This window comes from Pinus tabuliformis, chromosome J, assembly GCF_031772625.1.
Source record: "Pinus tabuliformis cultivar Carrire ecotype Pingquan chromosome J, CPIR1, whole genome shotgun sequence".
Lineage (NCBI taxonomy): Eukaryota > Viridiplantae > Streptophyta > Pinopsida > Pinales > Pinaceae > Pinus > Pinus tabuliformis.
In genome coordinates this window covers 1,022,151,415-1,022,167,418 of record NC_142295.1, presented here as the reverse complement: position 1 = coordinate 1,022,167,418, position 16,004 = coordinate 1,022,151,415, and positions in this window count along the sequence as shown.

The following is a 16,004-nucleotide window of genomic DNA, read 5'->3' as shown; positions in this document are numbered from 1 at the left end:
TCAATAAATTACTGCCGGATTTTAGATAAATTAGACCATAAAAACCCACCAAAAAAGTTTTCAAAAAATCACACTAAAAACAACCAGATAACTTTTTACCAAAAATAACATTGAGTTGCAATTACTAATTTCGGTAATATGCTTTATGCGTTATTTTTAACATGCTTTATTTGTTAATGCTTTCTTTCTTTCTTTTTTTCCAATTAGCCTTATGCTTTATTTTATTTCGCTTTTTATTTGCATCGTAGCTCTTCATTCTTAATATATACCACTTTTGGAGAGAAGGCTGAGGTATAATACGAATACGTTATTCAAAGATATTTCTGTTGAGGAGAGTACGTTATTCAAAGAGGTTTCTCCTGGGATATAGAAACACACGCGGTTATGGAAGCTGAATTTTCACGTTATTCCATGATGAAGACTCTCGCTTTTGTCTTAATCTTATTGAGCTCTAGGGGTGCGTAGTTTGCATGGAAGTTCATTGGGTATTCAATTTATTTTGCACAGATTATTTTCTCACACGCTTGCAAAAGCACTAATATGATACATCAACCCTTTTATTTGGCTGATAATGCAGAGATCGCTGGGAGAGAAATTACTAATAAACAAACCCCGTCTTCGTCAGACAATTTTGGCCCTGCTTTCCTTGTAGTCATTCTTTTCTGAATCCATGTTTTCACTCTGTTTCTCTGTAATCTTTCATATTAAATAATTATCTTTCGCTCTGCTTCTCTGGATTGGATTGAATATATTGGCGTACACTTGAATGATAAGAACTGTTGTTGACAGGTGAAGGGGGTGGGAGAGGGTAGAAGCGACGTTGCATTGCCCACTATTGGCTCCGGGCTGCCATCATGCTATAATAAATGTGAGGGGTGCTATCCATGTAACCCTGTGCAGTGCGCTTTAACTCCAGCACTGACATGCCCCGCTCCAATAGGTGGAGGCTATGACTTTGTGTGGAAATGCGAATGTGACGACAAAATCTATGACCCATGATACTAACAATCTCCTCGTACTTGAGCGCTGATCGCAAAACTGTTACTGTCCGCCGCCTTTTGCAGAAATGAAAGACTATGGAATGTCTTTCTACTTACATAGATTTCTGCTGGAAATAAATAATTAGTTTACATTATTAATGAATTATACAAAACTTTGAAAAACTTTGAAGACTAATGGTTCCACTAGTATTTGCTTAACTGTTTTGTTAGTTTATTGTATTTTTCTTTATAATCTTCAGCTTTTAAGAATTTCAATGTGTGATGGTGTGTATTTGGGTGTTTGTCAATTTTGTCTGAACTGTAATTTGGGTTTAACTTTTTCTAAAAATGGGCAGGGCTAGTTCTCTATAGAAGCATTATGGGCCTTTTTTTTATAGATATATTACAAATACGTTGACAATCGTTAAATCATTGATTAATCACCATAGACACACATGAACGCTAGCATCAAGGCGAATAGGCTACGGCAACAGCGTTACAGGATTCAAAACAGGTCGGGGGTGTGCAAACCATCTGCCCGACCGTCATAACACCATCCGCCCGACCGTCATAACATGCACATCACGTAACGCAATTGTTTTACTGGTTAGTAATTCGAATTTTAAAATGGGCTTTCGATTGGTGGTTTAACAAGGTGATAATATATTTTAAATACCAAATTACATTTATCACGTTAATAGGTTTTGGATTAATGGCTCAATACTGTGATTATAATTGTATTTTACTATTTATATGAATATGTTTATCAATCCCTGTGTTTAAGTAAATGATTTGATAACCAAATAATATAAGTTTTTAGTGATTTGCTATAGATATATATTTTTTATTTTATTCCAATACTCTTTTCCATTATTATGATATATAATTCAAAGTGATTGTATAATTATAAATTAATTATTAAATCTAATTTATATATTATCTTACAAAAATAATAATTTATTAATTCATGAGGTGCACATCAATTAATTTTTTTTTATTCTTTTAATTTTTATTATTAGATTTGAAGTATAAATTTTCAAAAAAAAAAAAATGTAAATAGAAACTGTTTTAAAAAAAATTAAATAATAATAATAATAATTTATTAAGGATAAATTTAAAAAATTAAAAAAAATCTTTTAATTAATAAATTAATAAAAAATAAGATAATTTTTTTATTAGAATCTCGAAATTTTGAAAATAATTTTATAGTTGACTTTTATGATATTTGATACTTTTCATTAGGAGTAAAAAATGACCAATTATATAAACATTATACTAACATATATAGGTTATAGCAATATAATGGTCTCTTTCAAAATCTTTATTTCCAATGAACGCTTTTAAAGAAAAATGATTATCGTGATTAAGAGATAGGTAAAAGTAAGTGTTTGAGTTAGGAGTGATATGGTTATAGTTTAAAGGTTATGAGTTATAAGATTTACTAATTTCTAATTTTATTTTAATAAGAGTGGTTGTGATGAGTTTGCAATGAATTAAATGTAAATTTTTATTTATATGTAATTTTAGTGTTCATACTAAAGTTTTGCCACGAATATTTTTATGTTTATACTCTAGTATTTGTGTTTAATTAATTTTTTTTTCACACTTTCATTATGATAAATAAATCAATCATGATAAGTAAAAATAACACTAAAAGTTACTTCATTTACACTTCTTTTAAATATTATGATTTTGTAAATATGTTATATTTTAGTCTATTAGCCTAAAAAATATAACATATAGTCAATTTTTAAAATATCATGTTTTCATACCTATATTAAGAAAATTTAACTATCCTCTTAATTTATTTTTTACTCTGGTCGTTCTTACTCTTGTACATATAATATAGGGTCTTAGCTCGGTGAGAATTTGTTTCAAGTTTTAGGTAACCATTTTTTTTTTTAATTCATGTTAACCGAACTACTGTCCTCTTAATGTATAATCTTTGTGGATGATACACATGCCTATTTTATAAGAGATACATTCATTCACTTTGGAGAGAATGTTTTATAAGTTAGTATTTTTTTCTTATAAGTTAGTATTTTTTTCTTTTAATTTGTAGAACATGATTTTGCCTTTGCTATCCAGTGGTAGCAGTGATGGTAATTTGTTTTTAATTTGTAAAACATGATTTTTCCTTTGCTATCAAGTAGTAGCAGTGATAGTAATTGATAGGAGAATTTCCAGGACCACTAGTCACCCATCAATGCTTACCGTTTATTGTGCCTTCACAATTTAGCAATAGTTATGGAGCGATGACGACAATTTTTGGGATAATTTCCATTTATGGTCCACGTTAAGTGACGATAATGTCCATTTCCATGGAGGCCTTTATTAAATACGCGTCAGCTCTAAATTGCACGATTGAGGTGTGGGACCAATGAGTTTCCCTCGTTCACCATAGGGCCGTTAACCTCGTGGGTTAGACAGAGAGATTCCTACCATTGGTCCCTCATTAAAGAGGAATCACATACAAGTAGTGTGATAAGGTTGTGGGACTGATGAGCGGCCCTTGTTCACCTAGGGGTTTCACTGGTCTAGTGTAAGTTAACAATGGGGTTCAAAATTGAAACCCACCGATGGTAAAAACTACTACGTCTTTGGTGGAATCTCGTGCAGGGGCAGAACCAACCTTTGTTCTGAAAACCTAATTTCGCTCACATCTTACTACATACTTCCATTTCGTTAACATTCAAACACCATGGGCAGTGAGGCTATCAAGTACTCTGATGTGGACCCCTTATTATGTTGACATGGTGGTTCCATGTGAGCCAGGTAGGAGTGACCTAGTTTCCACTTGGACCAATTTATAGCATGAAAAAGATATTGAGAGTTAAATACCATGGATATATTAAAATTTAATTGCATAAAGGGAATTTTGTAATCTCATTTTAATAGTAGAATTTGGAGGTTGGATTAATTATTAGGTAATAGATAAATTAAAGGAGTTGGGGAAATGTTATATCTGGAACATTTCCAACCACCAAAGTTAGAAATAGTCTAGAAAGAGGAGCAGAAAGAAGAACAATAAATTAAATTTCTATTGAAAGAGAAAAGTGAGCGTGTCTATATGTAGGCAAGAAGAATAATGAAACAAAAGATATCAAAGAGGAATCAGTTGAAAGAACTAAAATTGTTAGTGAAGATCATAAGATTAAAACAACTTTAAAAAGTCAAATAGATTAGTATAAAAAGTATTAGTTGGATGTCAAATTTCAATTGATTTAAGTGGCCTCTGGATCTCTGGGATGAGGGATCCATATATAGATGTTTGCAGGGGGGTGAGTCAGCTTCTGGGATCTGATTAGTGTCCTCTCTCTGATAGTTCTTGATTCCACTTGGAGAATGATGATCTCTTACTCATCCCTGGGTGAATTCAAAGAGGCAAGTGTCACAGGAGAAGCTCCTGGTCCAATACTCCTTGATCTTCTAAGGTTAGATCGATAGACATCTTCCATCCAAGATAGTCAGCTTTCTCATGGAGCTTGTCTTTGGCAGGGAAGAGTGTTTAGGACCCCATATTTCTAATGAAAGAACTAATTTTGTTTCAGATTTAAGTCCTTGTAACTAACCAAGCAATTAATGTATCCACTTTATATCTTGATTTCTTTTTTCTTGCCAAAGCAACACTATATGATTTGATTGCTTATGACCACCATTAATTTAGAAATGAACGATATAAGTTATAATTCTTTTACACAAAAAAAACATAATTTCTTATGTCCATAAACATGTCTCTTTCAAAATAGGTTTCCCATAATTTTGATTTAAATATCAATTATTACTATATGGGTGGTAGTGATTTAATTTTCATGGAGCATGTCTGAATATTCATAGTAGTACTCAGAGATCAAGGGTTAAGATCTATCTCCGAGTCAGTTATGTTTTTTTACTATTTTTTTCTCAAATTAATTAATTAAAGAAAATGTGATATCAACACATGTGATATTGATAAGCCATGATATTGACTCATAATATTGTAGTGAAAGCCACTTACAAGTTAAGAAATTCCATGGTAAAATAAGAAGTGGATCTCCATGATTAAGAATAATGATACACATTTTTTAAAATATAAATTAATATAACTCATATATAATTTTTTTTTATAATAGCAATAAATATTTTAATAATTATCATAAATGAATACCTATAAACTAATCATTTAACTTATATAATTATGTTAATTTATATATTAATTTATTAACAATTTTTTTATCAATAATAATATGAAAAACGCATTTAATTTTTATCTTATCACATAAACATAAAAACTTTTTACCAAAATTTTTTATCTTATCACATAAACATAAAAACTTTTTACCAAAAATTACACTGAATTGCAGTTACTAATTTCGGTAACTATTCTTTATTCGTTATTTGTGATATGCTTTATTTGTTAATGCTTTCTTCCTCGTTTCTTTTTTCAATTCGCCTTTTGCTTTATTTTATTTTTCTTTTCATTTGCATCGTAGCTTTTCATATTTAGTATATACCATATTTGGAGACAAAGATAAGGGATAATACAATATTTAAAGAAATTCTCCTCGGGAAAATAGGTTATTCAAAGATATTTCCTTTGAGGAGAGTACGTTATTCAAAGAGGTTTCTACTGGGATATAGAAAAATACGCTCATGGAAGCTGGATTTTGACGTTATTCAGGATGAAGACTCTCGTTTTTGTTTTAAGTTTATCGAGCTCAAGGGGTGCGGAATTTGCATGAAGGTTCTTTGGGTATTCAATTTATTTTGCACAGAATGTTTTCTCACATGCCTGCAAAAGCACTAATACGATACATTAACCTTTTTATTTTGCGGATAATGCAGAGATCGCTGCGAAAGAAAGTTGTGATAAACGAACCCCGTCTTCGTCGGAACGTTTTGGCCTTGTTTGTTTTGGTAATCATTCGTTCGGAATGCATTTTACTCTGTTTTTATGTAATTTTTCATATTAAATAATTTTTTTTGAATTAAGGTTTTTGTGATCTATATCAATCTTTTTAGAGATATTTTTGGCGACAGTCACATTAGAATTTATTTGTGTGTGGTTCATTGTGAGAACAAGATGAAGAATTACATCATGGTAACCAGTTAAATAGAAAGACTGACCATTCAAACTGCTAAAAAAACTACATTTAACAAGGCTTCAACTACAAAAGATTAGAACAAGAGTTAGAAATTTTTTATATTAATTATAAATTAGTTTATTTATTTATTATTATTATTTTAGATTAACTAAAACATTTAAGTAAATTTATATATAACTATAAATCCTATATTTAATAAAAATTAATTAAAAATATATTAATTAAACCTTATATATTTTTATAAAAATATATATTAGGTAAAAATTATTCAAATTATAATTTTTCCTATATAATTGAATATACATGGTTATAATTAAAATCTTGTAACTATGATTTATATGTAAATTTATTTATTATAAATATGAGGCTTAAAAATGGAATAAAAACTTAAAAATATATTAAATTATATATATATATATATATGAATGATAGTTAGATTTTATTTATACTATCACGGTATATAACCTAAAAAAACTTATGTTTATTAAAAATGCCATGTATTAATTAAATTTATATTTAATTAAAAATATTAGTTAAATATTATGTATTTAAAGAAAGAAATTAAACTTAATACATAATTATTAAGGGAAATTATTCTCTTATTTTCATTAATAAATTATATATAAACTTGTCTTAATACTATTATAGTAATATTATGAGATAAATTAGAATTAAATATAAATCATAATAATATTAATAAAGATAATAATAAATAGATAACACTGATAAATATTAAATAGATAAAAAAGAAACGGAAAAGCAAGAGGTAAATAGAAAAGGGAACGCAGAGGAAAATCGAACAATTCAAGGGACGAGAAAAAAAAATCAGAAAACACCAGACAAAGGAAAAGAGGGGGGAAGGTGGGTGGAGGCATTCTAAGCAGAAAGGGCCGGGATCCATCAACTATTGATTTTTCATTTGTCATCTCTTTTAATATTACTCGGCCTCCTTTCGATTTCAATGGCCACCCTAAACTTTTGGTGGTGAAAAGGAGAAATTCTAGCGATGACTTGGACCTCCTCAATGCATATATGATGTTTATTCTTCACCACGTGTTCTGCCAAAGCTGAAGACGAGGTCCTCCCATGATTTATGTCGGCTATGTGCTCATGAAATTCTTTGATTAATAGAGCACCCAGTTTCACCAACATAGGGGGTACCACAAGAACAAGGAATATCATAGACACCTTTCATATCCTTGGGGTCAATAGGGTCTTCTACAGATCGTAAGGAGCTCATAATGGTGTTAAGGGGTTTAAAGATTGAGGGAACATTATGATTTCTTAAGATCCTCACAATCTTGTCAGTGGTCCCTTGGATGAAAGGGAGATGCACCCATGAGATTCGATCCTTAGGGTCTTTTCTAACCTTGGCACCTCTGCTAATTTTTAGGAAAGCCTTAAGACGTTGGTGCCTACTATATCCATTTTTAACAAAAACATTAAGGAGATCGGCTTTATCTTTATTGAGGTTGTTTTCATTAGAAATTCTCAGCAAACGAGTAGCTAGTGTGCTGATAACACCAAGCTCTTGAGTGGGGAAATGATGAGACTTAGCATGAAAGATACTACTCAGTGTGAGTTTTCTTCTGAAATACTTGGTGGGAGAAAGAAACATCATCCTTCTTCCAAATGAGATTATCTAGAAAAGGTAGGCATCCTCCAACTTCTTTCTCCATAGTGAAATTTATGGAGGAAGATTCATTGTTGAGATGCTTCAAAAAAAGGTCTAACTTTTCTTGGCCATGAGGCTAGAAGACACAAGTTTCATCTACAAACCTTTTCCATAGCTTAGGCTAGAGATAGGTTGAGGCCAAATCCTTGGATTCAAAGTCTTCCATAAAATGATTAGCCACAACAAGGGATAGGGGGGAGCCCATGGCAACCCCACAAGTCTGCTCATAGAATTCCCCTTCAAAGAAGAAGAAAGTAGAAGTAAGACAAATTTATACTAACTTAGCGGTATCAGGATCAATGAGGTGATTAATGACATTGATGGAATACTTAATGGGGATTCTAGTATAAAGGGAGACTAGATCAAAACCAACAAGAGTGTCCCCATGATCAAACTCTAAGTCCTTTATCTCATTGAAAAATAAAGAAGATGCTTTGACAAATGACTCAGTACAACCAACTAGGGGTTTGAGTTTTAAGGCTAGGTATTTGGCTAGGAGGTGGGTAGGCCCTCCTATGGTGTTGACAAAGTTGACTAGGTATTTGGCTAAGAGGTAGGTAGGCCCTCATTAACAAAGTTGAGCCCAAAGTTCAAGACAAGGAAACATTTTCTTGATATCATCAAATATTGATCTCAGTTAAAAGGTAGCACATCAAGATATTGAGTAGTGATCTCACAAGAGTACTAATCTAGGTGGCTCGAGAGATGCTCAGAAGTCAAAGAGGACCCACAATAGCTCAAAAATTAAAGTGGTCAGATCTCTCCCAAGTGACGACATGACTGTAGTGCTCTTTTCTCTGATTCCAACAATCTGAACAACACTTCAATCCAACTTTGTCTAGTTAAGTTATTTCTCATCAAAGTTTTAATCAAACTTGACGAAGTGGCCAAGTTTAATGAGGCGACAAAATTTGTCGATACCTGGTGAGTGAAATCTTTCTACCGAGATAGGTGAATTTGTAGGATGGTTAATTTGTCTAATTACCTTTATTTTCGAAAAATTCAAAAATAACCAAGTTTGTGTAAAAAACAAAAAAATATTAAAAATTGGGGGTGGGTCGGGCCTGTTAGAACCACCGACCCCACCGAACAATATTGTGATAGTTAGAAAAAACCAAAAAAGGGTCGATGGGTAACCACCCCCACCGAACCCCACCAAATAAACACATATTATATGTAATGGGCGGGCCACGTGTTGGTGAACCAACCCCACCTCCATAAAAATGACACGTGGCATAATTTGGAGTCAGCAAGGCTTGAACACGCCCAGTCTGTTCGACCAGCTTGCCTCCCGGGCACATCCATGTCTCAAAATATATTATGCCAATTCCAACAGACCCAACAACACACAAAAACAAGCACGATTGCAAAACTATATATACTATGTAGGGTGCAATGGGGTTTGTACCATAGACTGTTCCCACTATTAATGACTCTGCCACCATCAAGCCAAATGACGAACTTTGTTTAATATGCCCATAAACTTACATATAAACCTGAACTTTCCATTCGAAAGTGACCATGAAGGGGAAGGAAGGGTGAATTTTCAGCACACTTGTGGTGTAGACAATGTACATAATAGTTTTAAATTACGTTCATGATTTTGGAGGACCAAAAGTTCCTCAATTCGGAGGAATGTTCCAGGTGGCTCCAGAGGGCTCAACAGTCAAAGATGAATCAGAATAGCTTAAAAATATGATTGGTCATATCTCTTCCAAACCAATACTAGATCATAGTGCTCATCGCCCTAATTCCAATGCTGGGAAGGACACTTGAATCCGAGTTCGCATGGTCAATGGCAAGTAATATCTGGTCAAAGTTTCAGTCAAACTTGGTGAAGTTACCAAGTTTAACGAGGTGACAAATTCACCAAGACATGGTGCATAGAATCCATTCACTGTGATGGGCAAACTTGTAGGATGGTTAATCCAACAGAATGGAGGGGCTTGTGGGATGGTTAATCCACTACGATGGACAGACTTGTAGAATGGTTAATCCACTGTGATGGATGAACTTGTAGGATGGTTAATTTTTCTAATATCCAATATTTTCAGCAAATTCAAAAGAGACAAAGTTTGGTTAAAAAATAAAAATAATATTAAAAAGGGGGGGCAGGTCATACCCACCCACCCCACCGAACAACATTGTTATATTTAAAAAACTTAAAAAGGGTTGGCGGGTCACCATCCCCACTGAATTCCACCAAATAGACACTTATTATATGTATTGGGAAGGCCTCCCATTGGGGGACCCGACCCCACCTCCATAAAAACAACAACACATGGTGTAATTTGGAGGTCGCAGGGCTTGAACCCACTCAGCTGGTCCAGCTAGCATGCCACCTAGGCACCTCCATGTTTCAAAATATATGATGGTAGCTCCAAGGGACCCAACCACATGCCATAAAAAAACACAAATGAAAAATTGTATATACTATCTGGGTGTGGCGGGGCTTCAACCCTTGACCTTTCCCACCATTAACAAATTTATCACCATTAGGTGAAACAACCGACTTTGTTTAATCCACCTGTAAACTTACATATAAACCTTGAATTTCTATTTGGTGACAACTATGGAGGAACAGACAAGGGAACCGTCAATGAACAGAGGGTGTGGAACCCTAAACATGGAGAGTCTGAAGATGTTGAAAAGATTCCCTTAAGGGCAAGAGGTGCTAGTGATAGAATTTGACAAGTGGATAGTCATTTTTCCATGTTTTCTTGCCACCGTGCATTTATAATCTCCATATGAGCAGCATAAATGCAATTTTCGAGTAGCGAGGAATATTTGGAGAATCTTCTTGAATCTTAAAGATTCCCTTGGACAATGATTTTTTATCGAGGGAGAATGTTGTCCATTTTATAGTCACCTTTCATATAATTTCACAATGAGCGTAGTGGTGTGCTCAAAATATTTGTATGAGAAGTGGGTTTTTCGACCATCTTCATGAAGGAATATTTTGGGGAATCTTCACGATTCCCAAAGGTCCAAAATTTGACAGTGTTAGAATTGGACAAGTTTACAATCGATTTTACAGCACTCATTGCTGGGAATTGAGTGGTGCAGTCCATTTCAACAGTGACGCTTTCAAGTTTTCATCCATCTTCGAAAATGGAGGTATGTGATGCAGTGATTCCATGTCTTTCTTCATGATTTTTTGAGTTGATGTGTTTATTGTTGAGATCCCTAATTACCATTATGTTGAGGGATACTTTTTTCTACATCATGTGAGATTTGTTTTGCATGTCATGTTGAAGGAGGACCCATTGGAGTGAGAGCTCTTATAGGGAGAATGTCTCATGGAGAGAAATTCCACTCAGGGTTGAGGTTATTTGTACGTGTAAGGAAAAAGAACATACTATGTTCTCATCATCATCTTGCAGCATTAATGAAGCAACCTCCACTCTGTTGACACCAGGGCCAGAGATGTAACCCACACTAAGTGAACTCCGTTATCAATGTGTTTGTGTTCATTGATTTGATGAGTGTTCTTATGTTTCATCTTATTTACAATATGCACAAGTGGTATATGATGAGCTTTTAAATGAAATTCTGCTAACATCACAAAATTAAAGCATCTTGGATAATTTTGGTCGCTGAAGAGATTCAGATCAAGTACAAATTGTTCATTATGAAATCATGGTTCTGATTAGTATTTGGATACAAAGGTCATTATATTGACTAACAGATCCAATATGAAGCTTTCTAATGGGACTTTATTCAAAATTCTAGTTGGAGTGTGAAATTTTGAATTAAAATCATAAACTAAGCTAGATTATTACCTTGAGGCAACATATTTCAACAATTAATCATTTCCCTTATAATTTATAAAAATTCATGGTAAGAAATATTGTTTCATACAATTCTATTAGGTTGTCACTTTGAAATATTGAAGCATGATAGATTACAAATAATTTCAAAACTCTTACCATGTAGATAAAATACAATTCTTGGAAATTTCACACAATTTGTTACATAGTCTTTTAAGTTGGTTCAACTTTCATCTTTGCTCATTGATTACTTGTAACAAAAATTCCTATTTTGTGACAACGTATATCCCTTACATGGTATAACCTGCAATCATTCTTGTGGAATTTTTTTTATGTTGTCCTCTTCAATAGTTAATTTGTTGCATTGAAGCATTATGATAAAATGTTCTTTTGTGTTGTCTCAAAAACAATTGCATACTTGGTATATCTTTTGAGTTTTATTTTTTTAATTACGCCGTAAGGCGTTTCCCTCTCAAATCCATCCCCCTTTTTGCCTACCTGTCATCCTTGGACACCGTACGATTAGATGTTAGACGATTACAAAAACTTGAACCGTCGATCAAAACAGTTACAAATTATGCTTAAATCGTTGTTTCTTCCGGTTCCTTTCTGCCCTGAATTTAAATCAAGTCCTCGCCTCCCTTTCAGAATTTATGTCCTCCTTGCTTTCGATTATCAATTGTCTATGGCTCGTCCGTCGCGCACAGTGATCGTTGTCTCTTAATCCAGATATGTGTGTATGCCGTGAAGCGGATATTTCTCTGCGCCCTGAAGTCGTCATATGGTTTTCCAGTGTGAATTTGATTGATTCCATCAACAATTTCAACGTTTTAGTGTGAATTTGATTGATTTCTATCAGCAATTTCGATGTTTGCAGTATGAATTTGGTTTTGATTCCTATCAACAATTTCAACATTTACAATGTGAATTTGATTGATTTCTATCAACAATTTCAACGTATTTAGGGCATTCAAGGATATTTTTTTTCACTGTTAATGAGATGCAGTTGGGCTGTACAGGGTGTGGAATGCTTCTCGTTGTGAGAAGGCAGAATAGGGGGATTAGGGGAGTTTGCAGGGCGCGTGTCTTTTCACTGTTAGTGAGATGATGTTGGGATTTACAGAGTGAATTTTTTCACTCTCAGTGAGATGATGTTGGGCTTTAGAGAGTGAATTTTTTCACTGTTACTGAAATGATGTTGGGCTTTATAGAGTGAAATTCTTGTTGTTGCGAAAAGGCAGAATAGGGTGATTCTCAGGGTGTGTGCTCAAAAATACAGGATTGTTGAACTCATTTTGGGCCAAAAGGCAGATGACAGTGCACCATATGTTTAGGATGGGATATACCCATATGTTTAGGAATTATGGTTACCCTGTTTCTGCATTTTCTCCACAAATACAGTATTGATGAAGTCATTTTCGGCGAAGGCAAATGGCACTTTGAACATCATCCAAACTGGGTGGGAACATAGACATGAAAATTTGGAACTTTGGTCTTTTCCCTTTCTTTCAAGATGAAAAAAATCAATTTGATATTGGATTTTTGGTTTCCAATGCAGGTAATATCACTGAGCCAAATATCTATGACAATGTTCTTTACTCTTCCACCATTAGCCTTGATGATAAGTGATGTGTTTCTCCGGAATCAAAAACTTGCATTTCACACTGTAAATCCCAGAATTCCAGTGAAAGTATGTCCAGTTGCAAAAGTCTCCATTCTAAAATCCATTTTCATGGGTTCTTCGAGTGGTTGCCCTGGCAATGCAGGTTTTGGGTTTGTAATTAGAAAACACACAGAAGAACCATCCTCTGCTGCTATAGGGAATATAGACTAAATCGCCACGAAGGAACTAAAGCGTCCATAAATTTGCATCACAAGCATAAACTTGAAGGGGACTCTAAACTCAACCGGGTTCAATTAACGAATCAAGAATCTTTCATGAATCATTGGAGGCTGGAGTACATCCATCAAGGCACTTGAGAGCATTTGAGAGGCATGGAAACCCCTTGATCAAATTAATCATCATTGGAGAAGGAAATACATAGCGAGGCACAATGAGTGGTCCAATGCATGAAGTCTATAACAAGGAGGTATTTAAGATATACACCTTAGTATCCCCACATGATCTACACAGGCTCCTGAGCTTATGGTTTCAGCATATGGAACTCTACTCGCATGTTGTGTTTCTCTTGACATAATATTGTCCATCTCTGTCTCTGTTTGAGTGAGTGTTTTGTGATTGTTATCATGGAGGATCCTATCTAGGTTTCCTTCTCTTTCCTCCACGCATCCGTTTAGCTCTTAGCTCTTGGAAGCATCCCTTCCTTATTGGTACTTGAGATAGAATTTTATCATTAGCTACCAACAAACAAAATGATACCACTTCTAGCCAGAATTTTGGGAGTTATACCCTCTTCTTGAGCTCCTCATTTGACAAAACCCCATCTTGATATGATTGCTAGGTCTCCCTCCTTTACCGGGCATCTGTCCTGTTTCTTCAGCTTTCCAACAAATTCTGTGTCATCCATTCTTCTAAAATCACCTTTCTCTTTCCAAGTTCAACATTGATGATTTTGACTTGCTTTGATTTCAAAGACATCGAGCATTGCTCCAACACTTTTCATTTTATTTTTATTTAACATGACCGTATTTCTGGAGGCCAGAGAGATTTCCTTTCTCTTCTTTTTTTTTAATTAGAACATTATGCACTCACATTGCGGCTGGAAAATTTGATGTCTCCTTGCATATAAATTGCATTACAATGAGACAAAGCAGGGGGAGGTGGGAAGGTGGCATTTGCCAAGAAATGATCTTGCACCCAAACTCTGTGGAGTTATTGCATGCATACACCAGCTCTGTGGAGTTATTACATGCATACACTAGAAATATCAGATCAAAAAGGCAAACCATCGCATATCAATCTGGGAATTGATGGACACTTATATTTTCATAGCTACTCCTGTCAAGTCTACCTATCCTCACGAGAGGTGAGTACAGAGCTATGATTGCATCCCAAATAACTGAGATCAATGCTTTAGCTACAATTGTAGATGTTGAAGTCAGGGTTCACCTGGTTGTAGTGCATTGTTTAGCTAAGCAGAGCAACGTTAGGCATGCTTTGAGTTTATGGTACATTGCTACCTTTATTCATGCGAATATTGATGCAAGGGCACAAAAAGATGAAAGACAATTAGCCAGCCCTACAGTGAATGGTAAGATGAAATCCCTGAGTGAACAGACCTTGACTTGAACCCAATCAAATTTGACCTAACAGGAGTCCCTGTTCTTAGAGAGAGCATAAATTGGCTATTTTGCCTTCACTACATGTTTTCTCTCGACGAAGTATATACCTGGAAACTAGCAGAATGTGAGTGAATAGAACTTGACTTGAACCGAATCAAATTGACCTAACAAGGGTCCCTGTTATTAGAGAGAGCATAAATTGGCTATTTTGCCTTCACTACATGTTTTCTCTCGACAAAGTATATACCTTGAAACTAGCAGAAGGTTACATAACATAACCACAATGACAATCACAAAGCTTATTCTCTGTGCTATATATATATATATATATATATATGCACATGCAATACAGACCCAAATGCTGAACACCGACCACCCATGATGGCGCGATCAGTCTGTTGCATGTGGGTTGATCACATTCAAACCACAGTGCAAGCTCCAAGTACAATAATAAGATTTGGCCATTCCCAGGAAAATATAGGCTCCACGTACAGTAATAGGATTTGGCCATTCCCAGTCAAATATAGGTGAGAAAATCAACCACAACATATGCCAGTAATCATAGTTTCCAATCTCTCTTTGTTGGCTACATGCTCCACAACATAGTTGTGAGTGCCATCGGAGGTTCAAGAATGGAAAAATGTATACTCAAGGCCTACACCAAACAATGAGAAATCTACAATCAAAAGATAATGCACATGTTTTGTCAGCAAAAATCTGTGTATCTACATAGAAGGATTGAGAAACAAGCAAAATAAAAGGGAGCAGGACACGTTAATAAACAAAATAAAAGGGAGCAAGACATAGTAAGTTGGGGTAGGACACAGGAGGAGTCTTATATTCGGAAGAAGCCAAAAAAAAATTATTTTAAAGAAGCGTTGGGAGAGGGCACAGATAACTAGGCAAAACTAAATTCTCTGTGGTTGCAGATAAGGCTGGAAACGGGAAAAGGGGTATATCATGAGTTATTTAAATGTGGAAATTTAATCACAAATATTTGTTTCATAGAGCGATGTAGAGTTGATGGTTAATATGAAAATGGATGCCTACAGTTTCTCGATATCCTAGTCTAGGACTTTTCCAAGTAGGAAGATACTTGGGTTTTGATTGCTGTCCAAATTTAATATATGAATGAAAGATTTTGATTGTATTAAATTTACAAGTTAAATATTTAAGTTACTTACATTAAGTTCCAGCTTTTGCTTCAGCGTACAAATTACTTTCAAAAATATAGAATGGTCCATTGAAGTAT